We start from the raw sequence: 14,889 nt of genomic DNA, 5'->3' as shown, positions 1-14,889 counted from the left end.
AGGAATGATTAGAACTGAGAGAGAGAGGAGGAAAAATTAACATATGAGAGAGGAAAGTCTGGAATTTGAGGAAGACAAGGAGGAAGGAACGCCAGCCATGGAGTCTACTAGCGTCAAGGAGCTGATTCAAGGTATGTCTCAAACTTTCCTTCCTAAGATCTATGAAGCAGACCCTACCGCCCCTCATGTCAGCTATTTGCAAAGGTCAATAAGGAGAAAAATCAAGTTCTCCCGCATCTTTTTTAAGATTCATGGTAAAGAGAAAGTTAAAACTACCACCTGGGTCATCAAACTACCCCTGGAAATGCTCACAACTCCTATGAAAGCTTGTCAAATGTGTGCACTTGGGACAATATTTTTTGAGAATGTGACCGTTAGATGCTTCCGACTCTCATTTCAACTCCTTCCAAAGGCCAAAATGGAGATCAATCGGGTTCTAACTGAGGTGTTTTGTAGGTTCATGATACATAGGAAGGGTTGGACTACCACCTGGGTCATCAAACTACCCCTGGAAATGCTCACAACTCCTACGAAAGCCTGTCAGTTTACCACACTCAGGGGACGAAATGTTTTTGAATACGACACTAATACAACCAATACAATGTTTGAATGAGTGTTTTCTTAGGTTCTTGGTACAGTAGAAGGGTTAAACAACCACCAGGGTCATCAAACTACCCCTGGAAATGCCCACAACTCCTATGAAGGCCCTGTCAAAGGTGTGCGCTTGGGCGGGTGACATTTTTCAGTCTGCACTTTTTCCTACGTAATATTGTAGTTTGCAAAAAATGATCAAATTTGACAAAAAATTACCAAATTGAGTGCATGGATAGGGAGGGACATTAGCCACACCAAGCTAAGCACAACCTATGCAGCACTCGGAACGAAGACCTACTGACAGCCTAACGTCACTGAACTTCGTAACGTCATAACACACACACCACATGACGTAGAAACAGCAAGTTTGCGGCAGATTGAAGAGGAAGGATGGATAAACAAATGCTGGTATATTCAAAGCTGCCGGGTTAGGGAGAGCCGTGATACTGATAATGTTAAGTGAGCAATTTTCAGGAAGACGTCACAACATTGCCGTACAGGGACAACCGATTGCATGGTACGTTCCCACCCTTTAGGGATTAAGCTGGTAGTATTTTTAAAAATAACCGCCTCAGTTCACCGCCTTGAAAATTCTCTCATGGTAGGAGTTACAGGGCTTTCAATGGACTGTTTTGTGACCCTGGTGATAGTTTTACACTCCCTCTGCACCATGAACGGTTAAACCACCCATGAAAACCCGGTTAGCCTTCTCTGTGGCCTTGGGAAACAGTCATAACAGCTTTTCAAACAAGCAAACTGCGGCATCATTACATTCAAGAATACAGGCTTTATTCAGAAGGTAATTCCTGGTACAGTAAGCAGTATAATCTGACTTACAGTGGACTACACAGACTCTGGAGATAGAGAGCAAAGATCCACACTCGTAGCTCACCCAAACAGGTCCCTGTGTAACATACCACATACCCGTAACCGCATATACGTAACCTATACAGCACACTTCCCTTCAGTACCGGGAGGCTGGGTCCCCACACGGTACAATGACATGATGTTTAAGGAGAAAGAAAGATGCTTGGTGTGAGAACAGGGCAACTTTTGATATGAATAGTGGCACTGTACGGAAACGTCTGAGCTTGGACCGGGGCTTTCAGAAGGTGCACCTGAGGAGAAAGACTTAACTAGCAGATGCTTGGCGTGAGAACAGGGTGACTTTTGATAAGAACTATAAAGTGTTGGACAATGGGAAGTGGATCAAGGTACTTTGGACTCGTGAAAGTACCCTCTTGGTGAGTGAATGGAGCGGCGAGTGTGTGTAGGGTATGTCCTGGGGTAGTTATAAGACACTTGTGGTAGTGTGACCCTTCCTCTGTACCATTAACCTAAAGAAACACACATTTGGTAAAGCTTTCAAGGGAGTTTGGGGTATTTCCAGGGGTAGTTTTATGGCCCTGGTGGTAGTTTGACCCTTCCTCTGTACTATGAACCTAGAGAAACACACATTTGGCAAAGCTTTCATAGGAGTTTTGGGCATTTCCAGGGGTAGTTTTATGGCACTGGTGGTAGTGTGACCCTTCCTCTGTACCGTGAACCTAAAGAAACACACATTTGACAAGGCTTTCAAGGGAGTTTTGGGTATTTCCAGGGGTAGTTTTATGATCCTGGTGGTAGTGTGACCCTTCCTCTGTACTATGAACCTAAAGAAACACACATTTGAGAAGGCTTTCAAGGGAGTTTAAGGCATTTCCAGGGGTAGTTTTATGACCCTGGTGGTAGTGTGACCATTCCCCTGTACCGTGAACCTGGAGAAACACACATTTGCCAAGGCTTCCATAGGAGTTGTGGGCAGCCCAGTTTGAATCCGACCTGTGGCTACATCTGCTCAGTTTCTCAGGCACCAGTCACCATTGTACCATACACTACCATCCACAGAACACAGTCAACCAGCACACTACCACCTCACACTGCTCTCTCTGCCTGACTAGCCCCGCTGCCTTACGCTGACAACACCAGAATACAGAAAATTGCACAGGAAATGCCTCCCACAACTCCCTCAAAAGCCATGTCAAATGTGTGTTTCTTAGGTTCATGGTACAGAAGAAGGGTCACACTACCACCAGGGTCACAAAACTACCCCTGGAAATGCCCACAACTCCTATGAGAGACTGGTCAAATGTGTGTTTCTTCAGGTTCCTGATACAGAAGAAGGGTCACACTACCACCAGGGTCACAAAACTAGCCATGGAAATGCTCACAACCCCTATGAGAGACTGGTCAAATGTGTGTTTCTTTAGGTTCATGGTACAGAGGAAGGGTCACACAACCACAGGGTCACAAAACTATCCCTGGAAATGCCCCAAATTCCTAGGAAAGCCTTGTCAAATGAGTTTCTTAGGTTCAAGGTATAGAGGAAGGGTCACACTACCACCAGGGTAAAAAAACTATCCCTGGAAAGGCCCACAACTCCTGGGAAAGGCTTGTCAAATGTGTTCTATAGAGGTTCCTGGTACAGAAGAAGGGTCACACTACCAACAGGGTCATAAAACTACCCCTGGAAATGCCTTCCACAGCTCCTGGGAAAGGCTTGTCAAATGTGTTCTATAGAGGTTCATGGTACAGCAGAAGGGTCACACTACCAACAGGGTCATAAAACTACCTCTGGAAATGCCTCCCACAGCTCCTGGGAAAGCCTTGTCCAATGTGTTCTGCTTGAGTGCTGAGATGGCCCGGGAGTCTGTCCACGCACTGTCCTTCCCTCATTATTAATCTTTTTTTAATTCCGGCTATAGCAAATTAATTGATTAACCTTTGAAGTAAGTTCAGTAATAGTGTTGAAAAAAGTACCATGAGAGGGAAAATCATGAAAATGTAATAATTAAACTAATTCCAAGATTCACGACGACCATTTTAAGGAAATTAATCCATTTCAAGTGTCAGTACAGAGAACTTTTAGGTCATTCATCACACACACATACACTATTATTTCTTCCTCCATTGTAAGTCTAAAACGACCTTTTGTAACTTTACATTCTTTGATGCCAAAAGATCATTTAAAAATAAGTGAGTAATTAAATACAAGTATATAATTTTGGTTTTAATTTGTAATGTTCAGTAAACTTTATGGCCAAGTCTTGCGATAAGTTATCCAGATTTAGACAAGTTGTAATAGACAGTAATTGTCTCTCATTATCGTGCTTCTAATAAAATTCCTTACCCCAACATTACATCACTTACAACATTACAACATTTAGGCATGGTTGTAGTGACCATCACTGGGGTCACAAAACAGTCCCCCAGGCCGGGAGGCTTTTCAAACAGGCGGACTGATAAGAACAAGAGCTGGTGGGTGTTGAGCCAAACCCTGCCCACACACAAGGCTGCCTCAGTGTTGCTGCCTCATACAACTAAACACTTCACCACACAACTTTACATAGGGGACAAGGCTCTCATAGCCATTTCCAGGGCTAGCTTTATGGCGCTGGTGATACTTTGACCCTAATTCTGTACCACATAGCTGAGAAAAACATTTTTAAGAAGGCTTTCCTTTGTGCATTTCCAGGGGTAGTTTTATGGCCCTGGTGGTAGTCTGACCCTAATTCTGTACCATATACCCGAGAAATGCATATTTAAGAAGCCTTTCATGAGAGTTGTGGGCATTTCCAGGGGTAGTTTTATGGCCCTGGTGATAGGCTGACCCTAATTCTGTACCACATAATTGAGAAACATATATTTAAGAAGGCTTTCATGAGAGTTGTGGGCATTTCCAGGGCTAGCTTTATGGCCCTGGTGATCGTTTGACCCTAATTCTGTACCACTTAACTGAGAAACATATATTTAAGAAGCCTTTCATGAGAGTTGTGGGCATTTCCAGGGGTAGTTTTAATGACCCTGGTTGTAGTTTGACCCTAATTCTGTACCATATACTTGAGAAACATATATTTAAGAAAGCTTTCATGAGAGCTTTGTGCATTTCCAGGGGTAGTTTTAATGACCCTGGTGATAGTTTGACCCTAATTCTGTACCACATAGCTGAGAAAAACATTTTTAAGAAGGCTTTCATGAGAGCTTTGTGCATTTCCAGGGGTAGTTTTATGGCCCTGGTGATAGTTTGATCCTAATTCTGTACCACATCCTTGAGAAACACAATTTTAAGAAGGCTTTCATGAGAGCTGTGAGCATTTCCAGGGGTAGTTTTAATGACCCTGGTTGTAGTTTGACCCTAATTCTGTACCAAATACCTGAGAAACACATTTTTAAGAAGGCTTTCATGAGAGCTGTGAGCATTTCCAGGGGTAGTTTTAATGACCCTGGTTGTAGTTTGACCCTAATCCTGTACCAAATACCTGAGAAACACATTTTTAAGAAGCCTTTCCTTTCCATTCTTCCTTCATTCCATCCTTTCCTCCCTGCTTCCCTTCCTTCCTTCCTCTCTCTCCATTCCCCCTTTCCTTCCTTCCCTTCCCTTCCCCTCCTACATACATACATACATACATACTGAAGGAAGGAAGGAAGGTGACCTCTCTCTCTCCTTCCCTTCCTTCCTTCCTTCCTTCCTCTCTCTCCCTTCTCTCTTTCCTTCCTTCCCTTCCCTTACCCTCCTACATACATCCATACTGGAGGAAGGAAGGAAGGAAGGTGACCTCTCCTTCCCCTGTTAATTGCTACTTCTGTGTTAAGTAAAAAAAATTGATGCCATGTTAGTGACGTTACAAACTGATACATTCTTACTGAGCTTCCTTCCTTCCTTCCCTTCCTTCCTTCATTACTGTTCTTCCTGTTATTCAATGTTCTTTTCTCTCTCTGTTCCTTCCTTCTTTCCTTCCCTTTCCTTCCTTCCTTCCCTCCATCATTTCTTCCTCCCTCCCTCCTTCATTCCTTCTTTCTCTCCCTCCTTCCTTCCATTCTTTCCCTTCCTTCCTTCATCCCTCCCTCCCTCCTTCCTTCCTCCCTTCTTTCCCTTCCCACTGCTCCTTCCTTCCTTCCTTCCTTTCCTCTCCCTCCCTCCCTCCCTCCTTCCTTCCTTCCCTCAGAACAGTCCATTACAGAAAGAAAAGGAAGACAGGAAAACAAAGAAACAAGGAAAATATTGATAAATGGAAAAGAAATAGAGGAAAATAAATTAACACTTACCAAGGAATTCCTGTGTCCGACAGAGGGACGACTACCAACACAGGGACGACTATCGACACAGGGACGACTAGCAACACAGGGACAACTAGCAACAGGGACATCTACCGACACAGGAACGACAAACAACACAGGGACGACTAGCAACACAGGGACAACTTACAACAAAGGGACAGCCACCTGCTTGTGACCTGTTGAGATGTTATTAATAAATCATCTATATCTATCATAGCTATGATAAAGATGGTAAATTCTATCCTCCCCTAAAACCTGACAAAATGACAGGCCTGTGAGGTGATCATGTGATTTAACAAAAGGGTCACATTTAAAAAAAAATTTTTTTTAATTTAATTAGAATATACACAACAATATTTTGAGTAATTGTTATTGAGCTTTTAAATTAAAAAAGTAGCTGTAATTTGAATTGAGCTATTAGATTAACACTATTTATAACTGTTGGAGGAATTGAGGTTTTAAATCTAATAATTGTAATTCAGCTTAAGAGTTGTAAAAAGTAAACTAACTCATGTCAAAAATATTCTCATGAGTAAATACACTCATCATATAAATAAGGAAAAAAGTACCCACCACCTCAGTCAATTTGGTGGAAGACACTTAAAAATCCCTCCCTGACACTTACCCTGACGGTGGTAAGGGTATACAATATACATATTAGTGACGTTTCACAGGAGGTTTAATACATTGGGTTAGTATCTTAATACTAACTAACAGCTTACAGAATATTGAAAACTTCTGAAAAAAAAATGCAAAAAGTTTTATAACAGCCATTGTATTCTGGCAGAGACACAGGTCAGTCAGGTGTCATGTTAGGTCTTGTTCATTATGAAAGGTTAGAATTAAATAACACTAAACTTCCTAGCGATTTGCTCACACCTCGGACAATGTATTGCATCAGCAGCACACGTTAGGTTTCATCCGGTAATAAATCTTGCTTTAAACAGAACCAGCTCATGGGTAATATATATGACAACAATATTGCCCACCTAGCTGTGTGCTGGATAACCATTAACAGTGCTATGCATTAATTACTAACTGATGCCGGGGCAGGTCATGTGACGTGTGGGGCTGGGCAGGGCAGGGCATCAGGGAGTGGACCTCCAGCAATGAAAAGTCACCCATTCAGTGCACGGTTTCTGTAAAATAGCACCATCCCCATAATAAAGGGCATCATATACTGACCAAAGGAGGAATAAGTAGTACCAATGAATCAAGGTACAGACGGAATAAGGGAAATTTTCAAAGTAGATTCTCAGACGGGGTTAGATTAGGTTAGTTTTCTTTTTTTATTGACCCGGTGGTGGTAGCAGCAGGGATCATGTTTCTTAATGGTCCCTCTAAGCAAGAAAAATGAGAAAAAATCACCCCTCACACAAACCATTTCATAACATATATCAAAGCATTTGTGGTCAGTTATGCATCATCTATTTTTTGGGGGGTTTATATCATGGCACAAATTTGGCCCGTCGCTGCTACACGGTAAAGCCACAAATTTGGCCTGTCACTGCTACACGGTAAAGCCACAAATTTGGCCCGTTGCTGCTACATGGTAAAGCCACAAATTTGGCCCGTCACTGCTACATGGTAAAGCCACAAATTTGGCCCGTCACTGCTACATGGTAAAGCCACAAATTTGGCCCGCCACTGCTACCGGGTTAGTAATAAAGGAAGCAGTTCAAGGGTAACTATGCATGAACACAACAAAGCCCACACAGCTATAGGCTTGTGTAACCATCAACAGTGGTATGCATTTCTTACCAATTTATGCCGGGAGGTCGTGACGCAGGGCAGGGAGGGTCGTCTCAGGCATCGAAGAGTCGGTCATTTAGGGGTTTCTGGAAACTCTAACCTTATAAATAATAACAGGCATCATATATTTATCAGAAATGAACAGTCAGTGTCTCAAAATTGGTAGGCAAAGCTAATATACTACATAACTCCTACTCCCAAGGTTAGGTTAGAATTGTTTTGAATATTACAGTAAAGGGATGCAAGTCAAGGGTATATATAACAACACACCCCACATAGCTATGGACTGGAATATGCATTAACAGCATGCATTTCTTACCAATTTATGCCTGGGGGGCAGGCGGGTCATGACAGTGGGGTGGGGCGGGGCGTTCTCAGGCATGTAGTGGTTTCTGTAAAATATAAGGAATTACCGTGAAAATGAAAAATATGTTACAGGCTAGGTTTCTGACCCAAGCCCGCCACGAAAAATATATATCCTTATTTTCTCACAAAGGAAGCAACTTAAGATCACGCCCGCACGCCCACGTCAGCCTTCCACGCCCGTGCACACGTGGATACATGAGACTAGTGCAGGAAAGATCTATTTTGGCCGTGAAAACGAAAAATATGTTACGGGTTAAAAGTCAATCTGCCCCGCCCGCTGAGAATATTTGAGCTTGTTTTCTGCAATATTACATCATCTACGCAAACGCCAGTGTAGGCAAGCCTTTCCCCATCGACAGTGAATGCGTGGGGCGTTATTGCGTCTCTTGCAAACGATAATTAGTGACATAACGTAAGAAAAACTGTCTGGACAGGGCTGGGCTCAGGTCAGGTGGCCCCTAAGGATGCGGGTGTTAAGAATCGCTCCTAACGGGGTAATTAACGCTGGCACACCTGACCTGGCACCTCACACACCTGGCGGCACACCTCTAAATTATGTTGTAATAGTCCACGCCCCCCAGTGGTCAGTATTTGGGCAACATTACCTGATATTGCACGAGGCAACTCTCCGCCGTTTGTCCACTCACAATAACACCCACTAAAGAGCTTGTGGTGATGATGAGCAAGGGTTGTTTTTGTAGGTGACAGCCCTGTGTGACATGCTGTAGCCTTGGTCAGGTCAACCTTGATGTGAGATTAACTTTAATTAACAAGAGTACTACATCACAGTGGTTCGAATATTCCCGAAGCCTCTGTACAGGGTCCTAGGGTCACATGGGTGTTATTCTATACATTTACCGTCCCCGGCACGAATGGCTGGCATCACACTGATTCTGACACCACACAAATCTATGGCACTATGAACGCTGCCTGGTAACATAACACTGTCTGTGGCACTGCATATTAAACACCCTGGCTGAGCCCACATCACAGGAGGGGGAGGGTCACACCAGGTAGGTTAACAAGACACTGTAACACTGGGTAACTAATCTGTCTTGCATCACGTAACACCTGCTGAACATGGAACTGTCGGTGGCACTGTTAACACTGCATAACACCTGAGAGCCCACGTCACAGCCCGTCACCTTAACACAGCCAGTAACAGTCCTATCATGTGTCCAGGTAACAGAATGCTACTAATGTCACAACGTGTAACACTCTCTGGGATCACGTAACACATTTAAACACTGCTGTCACGTCACACACTCGTCCATCACCAACACGTGACGTAACTCCTCTGTAATATGAAGGGGGGAAAACACTCACGGGAAAGCGATTAATCTTTTTTTTTACCTTTTAGAAGCAGAGCAGGGCCTGAAACCTCATCAACGGTAACGGTAACATGATTCTGGGGGCGGTTGATGCTTGAGGTCAACGAGTCACATATTTGACAAGGCTTTCGTAGGCGTTGTGGGGGGCGTTTCCAGAGGTAGTTAATGACCCTGGTGGTAGTTTGACCCTTCCTCTATACCATGAACGTTAAAAGACTCACGGGAACACGATTCATCTCCTTTCTGACCTCTTAAGAACAGCTGATGCTGCGCGGGGTCATAACTCGTCACCTATCAACACGTATTTGACAAGGCTTCCGTAAGCGTTGTAAGCCTTTTCAGGAGTATTTAATGACCCTGGTGGTAGTCTGACCCTTCCTCTGTACCATGAATGTGAAGAAAACACTGTCTTACCCCCAAAAACACTGCAAACACTTCTCAAAACACGTCGTGTAGGAGTAACTGCGTGGATGATCAACTGTGTGGTGTTATGATTTTTTGGCGCGCACCGATGCTAGAAACTATTATCATACTAAAATTCTTGAGGCAGGATCAGATATGAACAAATAATATCAACTTTTCAATAGTCTTACTGGTACTACTTTGAGAAGAAAGCTTTCCGATGGTTTCTGTGATAAAGATTTAGCGGATAGCTTTTGTAATTTTTTCAAGAGTAAGATTATGAATATTGTATCGGAATTTGTGTACACACCTTTTATGCCTGTTGTTGACGTTGAAGTGGATTGTAGATTGCAGTGTTTTAAAATCATGCTTTATTTTCTTATGCCGGAGGATAGAATTGATCTTGATTTTCATGACCCTATTTGTGCTGAGTGAATGAGGGAGTTATAGTTCAGCAGTGTTATCATTAGGTAAGGTTGGAGGCATTTGAAAAGCTGTGTGTTGTCTTGATCTTGACAAGTAATGCACAGGGCACCAGTACAGGTGCATAACACGGATATTTGTGTTGGCTGCTGGGGGAACTGGGGTGCCGAGTGTGTAGGGAAGGGAAGTGGATAGGTGTACTAGTAGTTAGTCTTGGTGTGTTGTGACAAGTGAGTGTGCATTTGTTTTCTGAATTAGTCTATTGTACCGCAGTCTAAAGTCTGTAGGGGGAGGCTGTTCCAGTCACGTGTGGTGCGTGGAAAGTATGAGTCTGTACATGTGTCATTGTTAGTGTGATATGTTTGGTATTTTTGGCTGAGTGTGTTACAAGTACGCTGACTGTTTGCGTCCTGTAAGTATGTGTGTGGGTAAATGTCAATGTAAATGTATGTGATCTTGTACATAATTTTAAGTGTGTGCTTGTCTGCACATGTGAAGAGGTTACATATTAATCTGTGTTGTGATGCCTGGTGTTCAAGTTCATTGTTTATAATGAACCGAGCCACCTTGGTGTTGATTAGTGCTAACTTATAAAAAAATTTTTTTTTTTTTTTTTTTACAACAAAGGAGGCAGCTCAAGGGCACACAAAAAAAGAAAACAATAATAAAAAAAAAAAGCCCGTTACTCGCTGCTCCTAAAAAAGAAACAAAAGAGGTGACCGAAAGGAAGATCAAATACGGGAGGAGAGGTGTCCTGATACCCTCCTCTTGAAAGAGTTCAAGTCGTAGGCAGGAGGAAATACAGATGAAGGAAGATTGTTCCAGAGTTTCCCAGCGTGAGGGATGAAAGAGTGAAGATGCTGGTTAACTCTTGCATAAGGGGTTTGGACAGTATAGGGATGAGCATGAGTAGAAAGTCGAGTGCAGCGGGGCCGCGGGAGGGGGGGAGGCATGCAGTTAGCAAGTTCAGAAGAGCAGTCAGCGTGGAAATACCGATAGAAGATAGAAAGAGAGGCAACATTGCAGCGGAATTTAAGAGGTAGAAGACTATCAGTATGAGGAGGAGAGCTGATGAGACGAAGAGCCTTAGTCTCCACTCTGTCCAGAAGAGCTGTGTGAGTGGAGCCCCCCCACACATGAGATGCATACTCCATACGAGGGCAGACAAGGCCCCTGTATATGGACAGCAACTGTGCAGGGGAGAAGAACTGGCAGAGACGGTACAGAACGCCCAGCCTCGAGGAAGCTGATTTAGTAAGAGATGAGATATGAAGTTTCCAGTTGAGATTTTGAGTTAAGGATAGACCGAGGATGTTTAGTGTTGAGGAAGGTGATAGCTGAGTGTTGTCAAAGATTAGGGGATAGTTGTTTGGAAGATTGTGTCGAGTGGATAGGTGGAGAAACTGCGTTTTTGAGACGTTGAAGGACACCAGGTTCTTCTTGCCCCAATCGGAAATAATAGTAAGGTCTGAGGCTAAGCGTTCTGCAGCCTCCAGCCTTGAGTCGTTAAGTTCCTGAAGGGTGGGTCTTCTATTAAAAGAAGTTGAGTAATGCAGAGTGGAATCATCGGCGTAGGAATGGATAGGACAGTTCGTTTTGGAGAGAAGATCATCAATGAACAACAGAAAAAGAGTGGGAGATAGGACAGAACCCTGTGGGACACCACTGTTAATAGATTTAGGGGAAGAACAGTGACCGTCTACCACGGCAGAAATAGAACGGTCAGAAAGGAAATTGGAGATAAAGGTACAGAGAGAAGGATAGAAACCGTAGGAGGGTAGTTTAGAAAGCAAAGATTTGTGCCAGACCCTATCAAAAGCTTTTGATATGTCCAGCGCAGTAGCAAAAGTTTCAGTGTGTAAGGATCCCACACCGTGGAGCAGCATGCTAGTGTTGGTCTCACAAGTGTGTTGTTCATCAGCGCTTATTTGTCTCTGGCCCTTAAGCCTGCGTCAAGTGAGAACCTATTACCCTGCGACACAGGCAAATATCTAATGTCTAAGATAAAAGAGTTTGCTTTCCCGGAAAACCCATTTATCCATCAGCCTGATAGAGAAGATGAACAGGTGGTGTGCCATCTGCCTAGGCTGGGCCTATGAATTTTAGAGTAAAAGAGTCGACATTAAGATGGTACAGCAGGACACAAAAGCTAGAGGGAGTAGACTGGCATGACAGGACTGGGGGAGCAAGCTGATGCTTAAAGCAAGAACGAGAACCCCGCAGCTAAATGGCAGGAACAGGGAAGGGGGAAACCAGAACTGTAGCTGTAGGACAGGGGAGAAAGAATCAGTGGAACACCTAATAGTAGAATGCAATAACTATGAGAGGGAAGTTATTAGTAGCACCAGGGAGGAGTGGGCTAAGAGGCTAGAGGAGGACAACAGGGCCATCGCACGGTACGTGTTGGATGGAGATGCAGTGCTGGGAAAAAAGGGCACAAATGCTTGAATAAGTGCACGGATAAGCAATGTCAGTAAGTTATTACAGCAACAAACTGAAAAGTAAAGTGTGATAGTGTATTGCAGTGAAGAAAAATTAAGCTACACACCACAATTGAAAGGAAAAGTGTGAGAATAAACAGAAGAGACGCCCGAGAAGGTGTTTAAGGTGTGCAGAGTTACAGTTACACACAATACAAAAAGCATACAGTAAAACCCCGATTATCCGAAAGCGGATTATCCGAAAAACCGGATTATCCGAAATTGATCTGGATAATGCAATTAAAATTTATTTATTTTTCTATACTAAAACGTTATAAAACATCAAAAAATAAATAAAAGTAACTACATATGTACTATATTAACACATTTAAAATTGATAAGAACAGTTAAAATGAATATGCTTTCTAATACGTATTGCCGAAATAGCTTGTAACGAATAGATCAATGTATTAGACAAAAAACATTAAACAAACTCTCAACAACACCACGTCCGCACCTTCGCCCCAGCAAGGACGTAGGTGCGGCGAACGAACAAACTACTGCACGACTACTCTCACACCGTACTCTCAAGACAACGACACAAACACGACTCCCCTCTCCACTCCATGCCACATTTCCCTTCCAACATACGAGTTGCGCGATAATATGAGTCATCATACTGTGTCTCCACCTGCACGATGCATCAAGGTCACACTTGCAAGCTTGCACAACCATTCACAATCGCACTCTGCAACATTCACAATTCAGATCTGCAACGCTCACAAGTATCAACATACACTGGTCCAGACAAGGAGACACACAGACAAACATACAATAAAACATTTACATCACATGTTTTAAGCGTACTACTTTGTTTAGCGTAGCGTGTGTTTGTTTGGTTTCATTGTTTACATCGTCAGTCGGCGGCAGTCGCGTCACACACTTCACACTGGGCAGTCGCATCGCATTCTACCTGTACTTCGACCTCACTTCTTTCTACATCACCATGCCGAAAGAAACCGGGAAAAGGAAGAAAGTCGTCCTTACCATACAGCAGAACACAATGCCGACGATCAAAATGGCGGCCATAAATCCGGATTATCCGAAAAATCGGCTTATCCGAAAGAGGCTTCCCCCCTTCCATTTCGGATAATCGGGGTTTTACTGTACTAATATAAGCAATTCAAGCCATCATTACACACACACACACACACACACACACATAAATGCAGAAAATTATCCAGGGCACAAATACAATGTACCATGATGTGGAGTCTATATGCCTTTTGAAGAGCATTCTAATATTTTTTTTTCAATTCAATAAAGGCAGCAATATCAACAAGATATTTTATGTCAGCTGGCAGTGAGCTCCCTGAGTGGGGCCTGAAGTGCGGTGTGCTGCGCTGAAGATGTGTGTGGCAATGTTTTCATGGTACATTGGTGTTATTAGCTTGTGTTCCATACACATCATCTACAAATTTGTGGTGCGTTTCCTTCAGGATTTTTGATGATTTTGTTGAACAGGAAAGCATTTATGAACAGTGTAAAAAACAGAAGCTTTTATGTTGAGCATATAAATGCTGTTGGATCAGATTTATCCCCCCAAAATATGCATTGTAAAATTTTATTTCAAGGTACTTTTATTACACTGAAGAATGAAGGCCCAGCACACGCCCATACTGAACACACTACATAAGCTGAGGACAATACAATGTGTAACTCATGCTGGCCACAGCTTCTGTTGTGAGGGGATCACCAGCCTCATACACTGTGCTGCACATTCTAGATACAGTCGTCCCTCAAATAGTACGGTTTCCAAGAGTACGGTTTCAGTTTTATAAGGATTGTCATGTAAGAATTTTTTTAGGATTTTTAAATTTCCCGCATATCGCACCAAGTAGCCATGGCGTGAGTGGCAACACTGTTCTACCAAAACACCTGCTGAAAGCACCCCAAAGCGTTCGAGAGAGGTGTTCACCTTGCAGAAGAATTCAGATTTAGGAGAAGTTACGTTTTGGGATGAGTTACGTTGTGGTAGGGAGAGCATACCATGGGAATGAGAGCAGAGTTTGCTGTATCTATCATAGTGTAAAAGAAATTCTTGCCACAGTAACTGCCAGTGCTCCAAGAGTGCTGCAAGAGTAAAGATAAAGTCCGTCCTTTTACTAAGCCTCGTCATTGCTATGGTAACGGCGTCTCACTCGCAGCAAAATGGGTTATGCTGATCTTCCTAATGCAATGGAAGCACTTATGTATTTGTGTGCTGATGACGTCATCACAGCACAGAGGCGTTCCACCTCTCAAAGTCGGACGTGCCGAGTTGGCAACTTGTGCTGCCACGTCACGCGTTTGAGAGCACTCGGGACGTACTGAGAGTCCCAATTCCCTCTTTCAAACGCAGCCCAGGAGTGTTTCTAGGGGGGCACTAACTTTATACGGATTTTTGAATAGTACAGGTGTCCTGAGTCCCTAACCTCCGTACTATTTGAGGGACGACTGTAGTT

At 43.3% G+C, this 14,889-nt stretch overlaps 1 protein-coding gene across 2 annotated transcripts in view; it reads right to left on the bottom strand.

The window, feature by feature from the left end:
• Positions 1–14,889, bottom strand: part of LOC127008514 (NADH dehydrogenase [ubiquinone] 1 alpha subcomplex assembly factor 2-like) — a 71,859-nt gene that overhangs the window by 1,475 nt on the left and 55,495 nt on the right. Inside the window, exons 5-7 of one of the 2 annotated variants that reach the window (XR_007761111.1) lie at positions 7,763–7,835; positions 7,453–7,538; positions 6,011–6,830 (exon numbers count right to left, since the gene is read on the bottom strand). The gene's annotated coding sequence lies outside the window, so the exon portion shown is untranslated. Of the gene's footprint in view, positions 1–6,010; positions 6,831–7,452; positions 7,539–7,762; positions 7,836–14,889 lie in introns of those variants that run through there. The other variant, XR_007761112.1, reaches the window with a different exon arrangement.

Source organism: Eriocheir sinensis, chromosome 38 (genome assembly GCF_024679095.1).
Source record: "Eriocheir sinensis breed Jianghai 21 chromosome 38, ASM2467909v1, whole genome shotgun sequence".
Taxonomy (NCBI): domain Eukaryota; kingdom Metazoa; phylum Arthropoda; class Malacostraca; order Decapoda; family Varunidae; genus Eriocheir; species Eriocheir sinensis.
This window is presented reverse-complemented; position numbering and strand designations above follow the sequence as displayed.